Source organism: Thalassophryne amazonica, chromosome 23, assembly GCF_902500255.1.
Source record: "Thalassophryne amazonica chromosome 23, fThaAma1.1, whole genome shotgun sequence".
Classification (NCBI taxonomy): Eukaryota; Metazoa; Chordata; class Actinopteri; order Batrachoidiformes; family Batrachoididae; genus Thalassophryne; species Thalassophryne amazonica.
In genome coordinates, this window is record NC_047125.1 from 2,838,560 (window position 1) to 2,846,863 (window position 8,304).

Here is an 8,304-nt window from a genome sequence, read left to right on the forward strand (position 1 = left end):
AGACAAACTGTGTTTTATGAAGATAAATGGACAGTTCAGCTTGGTGATGGACTGATGGAGCTGATCAATCAATACTATCGATTACAGTTTTTCCTCATTTTATACACACCAAAATGGAACTATGCACACAATTCATAAAATCTGAAGCAACATCATGACTCCAAATTGCTGAACTCAGAGTACAACACCAAGGTTTTGCTCAAACCAGTTACAATCAGAAGACCTAATTTATCCTGAAGGAAACTGCTGATGTTCCAACTGCACAGATGAACAGAGATACAAGTCAACATGAAGACCAGGAGACTGGATTAAAAAAATTAAAATGGCAAGTGCTTTATTCTCAAGGTCAGCCGTCCAGGCATTTAACCTCGAGGGGGCAGGTTTTCTCCGTTAAAACATCGCTGAACTCAATAAGCCTTTTCACACTCTCGCTCTCTTCCGGTCTGATGTGCGAAGTCAAAGAGCAAGAGGTGCAAACTGCAGTCTTGAGACATTATGACTGACTGTGTTGGCAGCAAGAATAACAGACACTTTGATTATTTTTCCCTTGGAGCATTGATTCCTTGAAAAATGTTTTGTGAAAACATGGTATTGGTGTCCAAGGAAGAAAAACTGAAGCTTATGTTGCACACGAACTGAAAATTGAGGTTTTGCCCGACTCGACCCACTGCTGACCCAAGCAGTGTCTATTCATAAAAATAGAATCAGCTGATCACTGTTTCGCTTTGCAGATACCTGTAAATCTTGCACACTACATTTGTATTTCAGAGAATATGAAATAAATTATTTGTGAAGAATAAAATAAAATTAATCATGGATCTGGTTGGGGAATGGCAGTTGAATGGTGTCTGTAGTAAATAATCATGAAAAAACTGCCTGGCCCATTTCCCTGGATGTTCTGTGTCATTTATTAGGTTTATTGGCACGTGTCTGTGATTTGGATCAATGAATAATGAACACAGGTGGGATAAAACGCATTGATTTGTATCACAACAGAGCAAAGTGACAGATTACACTGCCCGTTAAAAAGAAGATGATGGCTGGATGCTGCGTTACATAAAATAATTAGTTCGTCATGGATAAAGCATTTGCTCTTGGAGATTGGCTAATAAATCCATCTCTAATCGCTCCGGAAGCACAGAGAAATTTTCTCCAACAGCTTTTCTAGTGCACTTATTGGGATTGAAAAAGTGTTTGGGATCATCTCAATTTATAATTTGGGCCTGAGTATTGTAATTGCGCTGTTTATTATTATTATTATTTCTAATTTATTATTATTATTATTATTATTCACACCTTTCAAGCCCCAATTTCTGCCTTTTCTGATGCTCAAAAAGCCACCAAACTTTGCAAAGTCGTCCGGCCAGATCCGAAATTCAATATTTTGGAAGTGGGTTTGGGGGATTTGAAGATTTGATTTTGAGGTAATTCTTGCCATTTTTTGGCCATTTCCACTACTTACAGTTGAATGAACACATCCGAGGGAGTCATCCAATCATCTTCAAATTTGGTCAACATCATCATGACCTCATACTGACCAAAAGGTATCAGAACAATTTTTGTAGGTCAAAGGGGTTGCTGCTACAGTTCATTAAACCTGTGTGTGTGTGTGTGTGTGTGCAATATTTTTCAAAGAGGAAAACAACCAGATGGTTTCTTTTTCTGTTTTGACAATTGTCAATTTTTTTTCAGGAGCAAAGCAGAGACATGGTGTCTCAACATAAACAGGGTGTGTGTGCGTGTGTACGTGCATGTGTGCATGCATGGCTGTCTGTCTGTCTCTCTGTGTTCATCCTCAAATTTCTCTTTCATGGCTATATTTTTCAAAGAGCAAAACAGCCAAGGGGTTTCTTTGTCTCTTGACAATTGGCTGAATTGCTTTAAGGAGCAGAGCAGAAACATGGTTTCTCAACACCCACAGTGGATGTGTGTGTGTGTGTGTGTGTGTGTGTGTGTGTGTGTGTGTGTGTGTGTTTTCATGGAACCAACTTTGTTCATTGCTGAAATTGCTGTTTGATCTTAATAATTTCCAAAGAGAACAGCAAAATGGTTTTGTTTGTTTTGATGACAAGTGCTTTCGTCCAGCGTTGTTATTAAGCAACCAATGAAATGGTTTCTCCACATACTGTGTGTGTGTGTTTGAGACAGACAGCAGAGACATGGTTTATCAACATAAACAGGGTGTGTGTGTGTGTGTGCATGCATGCTTGCATTTGTGCATATGTGTGTTGGGGTGTGTGCTTGTGTTGGCATCCTCAAATTTCTCCTTCATCACAATATTTTAAGAGGTAAACAGCCAAATGGTTTCTTTATCTGTGTTGAGAAATGCCTGAACTTTTTTCAGCAGAGCAGAAACACACTTTCTCAACAAACACAGTGTGTGTGTGTGTGTTTGTGAATGCTAAAATTGCTGTTTAATCTTAATAATTTCCAAAGAGTGGCAAAATTGTTTAATTTCTGTTTTGATAACACGGCATATTATGTTCACAATGTTTGTGTGAAATATCAAAATTTTACCATGAATAATTTAGAATAGACAAGTATTAGAATTTACGCTTTTGGCTCCAATGTCTAAATTTTGTTGTCATTTTGAACTTTGCTTGCTTGTCATTTGGCAATGATTTTCTTAGACAAATTGTAATGGAATTGTTATGTTTGGACGCGGGTTTGAGAACCGAACCAGCGTCTGACAAGGACCCAGCGCTAAATCAACAGAGAGTGGTTCCAGAAAACAGATTTATTTTACAAGTGCTATGTATAAACAAAAAGTGAATTAATGGCCTGGCGGGGTGGAGGACGACGCGCTCTTCCTAGCGCCCAAGGGATTGGAGCCCGACAGTTCTGGACCCAGAAATTCCCGCCGGCACCCCCCAGATGGTTAATGAGTCGGACAGCGCCTGTTAAGGATGAGAGGTGAGGTAAGTCCACACTGTTCACACAAATACTGTTTAGGGTTCACACCATCAGCAAACACATTCAGATTCTAATTCAGACTCAAATTAAAGAGACAGCTCTCACAGCCCCTGGAGGACCATCAATCCGCACGCCACGGCTGTGAAGAGCGAATTTACACAATTATCAGAGTAGCTCAAATATAGCTGTGTGCAAGACGCCAAATTAGTACTGTTAATTACTCAAAGTAATTTAAAGCTTTAGTTACCTCTGAAGTGTGCTGATGGAGCGTGTCCCTCACCCATCTCCTTAACAGGCAAGGTGCGTCAAACCTGGAGCAATCCTCAGAGTCACAATGTTAGACAAACAATCGTCACACAGTAGTAACAAGGTTGTGTCCCCAGCAACTCTGCACAGAGCAGTCATGGCTTAAATGCAGTACATCATCAGGGTATCCACTTCAGCTGGAAGTCCTTTAGATCTGCACGTGAACTGCTCATCAGGTGCATGGGGTTGGCATAATGACGGTGGAGGGTGAGAGACGCTTCATCCAGCATCACAGCCTCAGACACGCCCCCCACAAACCACCTGGAGTGCACACAAAACACAAACAGCATCTTGGCCAGCAAAATCCCCCAACACATGACAGTACCCCCCCCCCCCCCTCAACAGGAAGCCTCCCGGCGACCACACAGACCCGGCCAGAAAACAGCTCCCCCCCCCCGGGGTCCACGGCAGGAAACAAGCGGTGCAACACCCCAGGGTCCACAGCAGGAACAGGACATGGCATCGAGGGGCAAGACAATGTGGCTGGAAGGTCAGCTGGCAACAAAACAAAAACAATCCCAAACACCCCAAAAGAATCCCAAAGTACAGTACAACATAAAACACAAAGCACACAGAAAAACCCCAACACACCCCCCAGAGTACAGTACAACCACACCCCAGGGAAGCATACTGGGGGATAACATAAAATAAAAACACATAACCAACCCAAACCCTCCCCAGGGGACCGTCCCATCAAACCCCGCGGAGCAAAGGAAAAATCACAAACCCAAAAACCCAACAGAACCCCATTTAACACAATGCAAACACAATCTGCACAAAGTTCACTGTTGTAAAAAAGTAACCAGTGACATTGAGCGTTTTAGTTTGGAGTTTCAGCAGCACTATTCTGGTTCACATGCATATGAGGGAGATTTAACTGGCACTGATGACCCGCACTGCACCAACACCCAAACATTTTCTCAAAGGATTTACACTGATCTCAGAAATGACCCAGAAAAACTCTGAAATCCACAGATCTGTGGAAAATTCTCATCCCTGATCCAGACAGGTTTTGAAATGTATCTGCTCAAACTCAGACTGTGTGACTCTGAGTGAACACAAAGTGTTTGATTTTGGAGTTCAGTAACATTCACACGTGGCTGAGTTTGGCTCTGATTCAAACCGGATCAGATTTTCATCAGTCTGAACTGAGACTGAGACGAGGACTGAAGGTCACTCGAGTGGCGTCTCTGGGCTCTTTAAGTGCACACTTTGATCTCATCCCTGATTTTGCTGCCGACTGTCTCACAAAGCTGACAAACAACTTGACCTCATGATGACTCAGTTGTTTTACTGACGACACAGCAGTCGCTCTGTTTTTAGACTGTTTCCTTTAATTCAGTTCTTGAAACAATCACTTTGGACACGACCTTCAGTCCATCACCTGCTCACTTCTCTCAGCTGTGACGTCTCCTCACAGCACTTTGTCCTGGTTGACCTCCAGCCTTGATAAGCTCCGCCCTCTTACCTCCAACATCCAGTTGACTGAAGCTGTCAGAAACCTGATCAGAGCAGCTGAACAGCAGCGTTGTAAATCTGGACACTCTGTTGTCCTCAGTTCATGTCCGTCTCTTCTGTCATGTTGATCTTCCAGCATTTCTGCTGCCAAATTTTCTTCATGACAGAATCAGAAATGCCGCTGATTCAGGAAAAATGTTGTTCCTCTTTAAAACACTCCTCGTTCCACCTCCACCATCGACCTCTAACCTTACAGGTACAGCAGCAGACATCAGGAACCGGTTCTACTTAATAACCAGAGCTCACCTGGGTTTATTCTCCTAATTGTTTCCCTGCACTATGCAGGTGAGGAAAATGATGACACACCCCAAATAAAATTCTTTACCAACAGCTGTAAATTCTGTAAGTCATTTTAGTGTTTACACTATTGTGTAAATAGACTTTTGAATGAAACCTGGGGCCTGTACTACAAAGCAGGGTTACTGGCTTATCAGGATAATTTCAGGAGTAAGTTGATGACGTGTGGAGTAACTTCCCGGTTAACCCGTACTACGAAAGGTGGATAGGTTTTGATCGAGGTATGCTGCCAGGCAACTTACGCTTTGCGCCAAACCTGCGCCGAGGTTATGTTCCAGGATTAGCGTGAGGTTCTCGCAGGGCCGCTGCTAAGGTTTTGGAGGCCCTAAGCATAACTGGTCAGGGAGGCCACCCCCATATAAGAGAACCCCCCCCCCCCCCCACACACACACACACACACAAAAGTTCTACTCAAACCGTTACTATTTATTAAAGCGTTTAAGTTTAGCGTTTAAAGCTACATCAAATCAGCAAAGCCAACGCAACCTAGCTTCAGCAGCACCACTGAACATTAAGTAATCAAAACAATTTAAACGTTTAACACATACTTACCAGTAAGGGATGCACGGGCATCATCTTTTTGTTTCTTTTTCCTCCGTTTTTCAGCTCCAGCCTCCTGCTGTCGCTTCATTGTTTAATTGTGGCCTAGTGGCAACTTGTCGTCTCGTGTCAGAATCGAATGTGGGCTAACAGTGCTACTTCAGTTAGGCGCAGGGTTGCCAGATTGGGTGTTTTTCCCATCCAATTGGTTTGTTTAGGGTAAAAATATGGCACTGGATGAGTTTTTTGTATAGAATTGCCGCACACATTTTAAAAATCAGTTCAAATTGCGCAGGATTTAGTGTCTCCATGCATTTTTGAGCATTTATTGGACTGGAAATCATCACATCTGGCAACCCTGGTTAGGCGACACAGCGAACAGAGAAAGACGCAAACAGGGCTGTACCATTTCAGGGAATCGGAGCGGGGGTGGATGGGGACTTTATATTAGGCCAAAAAACTGTTAATTTGCCCCAATTAAGTAATGGGGTAGGGGCCTACACAATGTTTAAAGACAAAAACGATGGGCCTATTCATAAATAATTCAAATTGATTTTGAAATGTAATAATCAGTGTTTCCACAGTTACTTTGATAAAGTAATCCAATTACTGATTACTCCTTGAAAAAGTAACTTAATTACTTTACTGATTACTCAATTGTAAAAGTAACTAAGTTAGATTACTAGTTACTTTTTTAGTTACTTTCCCCAGCTGCCGACAACAACCCTCTGCCACCTCAACATGACAATGATACTTGTTTTGCCAAAACTCACTTTATAGTCACCCTTTCTTGACTTCAATGAAAATAAATACTTGTTTTATAAAAAGTAAAATCTTTCTTGACCTCATATTTAACTGTTGACAGCACTGTAACAGTAAAACTTGCAATTTCGAACCTACATTGTTTATAAATGTAACTATTAAATTCTAAATTTTTTCTAACATTTAAATTCTCTCTAAACATTTTACTTGTCGAAATTATTATTATTTTAAGCAATATTAGTAGTTGTAGTAAAAAACGGCTTCAAAACTGGACCTTTAATCTAGGGGTGTTGTGGGGGGCACATCCTTGCCCCACGCCCCCATTCCATCTGGATTCGCCCCTGCTTTGGCGTTTGAGCACAAAGAATGGATAACATTTATTTATGCAGAAAACATGACCAGATTGACAGGTAAGAAAGTTTTATTATGTTTTCACATCATGTGGTCCTCAGAAAGAGAGTTTAGGTGCATTTGAGTTGAAAATAGTGTTAGTTGTTGACGCGTCGCGGAGGATCAGCTGGTTCAGTCGAACCCCGACCTCCTGCCCACGGACCAAGTTTAATGCTGCTGTCGACCCACAAGGCAAAAATAATAGTAACGCACAGTGACTTGGAGAAGTAACTTTAATCTGATTACTGATTTGGAAAGATTAACGCGTTAGATTACTCGTTACAAAAAAAAAGTGGTCAGATTAGAGTAACGTGTTACCGGGATCAATGGTGACGTGTGCTGCAACCCGCCCCTTTTATGTGAACACGCACATAGTCCAGTTAGGTTAACACAGGTTCAACAAATCAACATCTTATTCAGCGTCGTAGTACCGATTAACACCACTTGAGGGAACCAGGTTTTGTCAACCCCGGTTTAAGAGGTTGAACCTGGGTTACATCTGAGTAAGTTAACCCCGCTTCATAGTACAGGCCCCTGAAGTTGCAGCTGAAATGTTGACAGCAGTGTGTCGACTGGATCACAGGACAGAAATTTACTGGAAATATTTTTGCTGCAAGTTGAGATTCCTTTCCAAAAATTCAATGACTGTTTAAAATTGCTTGAATGCCATCTTATTTTTTTCTCTCTCTCATGCAATTTGCAGGGCTGTGAAATGAAAATGATCAAATGAAAAATTTTGTATCTAATGATACATTTTGAACACAATTGATCTTTAAGTGTGTTGTCATATGTCTGATTACACAATATTAATGTGAACATACATTTATACATGTATATAATAAACCAGAACATTGATCATTTCAGTTATTCATAAAACACCTTCAATTTTAAGTAAATTTCACGTGAAAAAAAAGAGAAGATACCTGGTATTCTGTAATTCGACAGCTTCAATTTAAACAGTTCGACCAAGCAGGTTTTTCATCCAGATCCATACTTAACATCCTGATGACACAGGTTGCAGTACACGTTTCACGGTTCTTTTAACTTTCGGACATGTTCATTAAGATATTCGTTTCCCAATTTAAAGTCGAGCCAGCGCCAATTCCATGGATTCTTGATTCCGTTGTCTTTATCCACCTTTTTTACGTTGTCTTTCTCTCTGTCCTCCCTCTGTGACACCGACATACCACTAACTTCTTTTTAAAAACTTGACTGCAAATGATGAAACGCACCGATAAAATGGAAAGAGGAAAAAAATCTTCACACTGCGGTGTGCCATCCCGCTGCTGCTGCTTCTTCTCCTCAAGTTAATTGGCAGAACACAAACAAACCCGCATAATACGGTCTTCAGTGTCGTAAATCATACTTGACAGGACACAACGTCCTCGAAAATCCGCGGATCCATAAAACCTATTCGATGTCATAAAAAACACATTTTGCGGGCATTTTCCTAACTCAGCGACAATCACAATTAAAGAGTACAACACGCACAACCCCTCCCTCCTCTCCAGGATGAAATCAGCGGAATCCCGCGGATCCGTGGAGTTTTCATAGCCATTAATTTGAGTGGCATTTTTC

At 41.4% G+C, this 8,304-nt stretch overlaps 2 protein-coding genes across 2 annotated transcripts in view; both read left to right on the forward strand.

The window, feature by feature from the left end:
* Positions 1-8,304, forward strand: part of LOC117504818 — a 3,434,143-nt gene that overhangs the window by 363,179 nt on the left and 3,062,660 nt on the right. The gene's annotated exons all lie outside the window — the stretch shown is intronic.
* The window catches only part of LOC117504825 (protein NLRC3-like), a 577,399-nt gene that overhangs the window by 355,455 nt on the left and 213,640 nt on the right, over positions 1-8,304 (forward strand). The window lies entirely within an intron of this gene.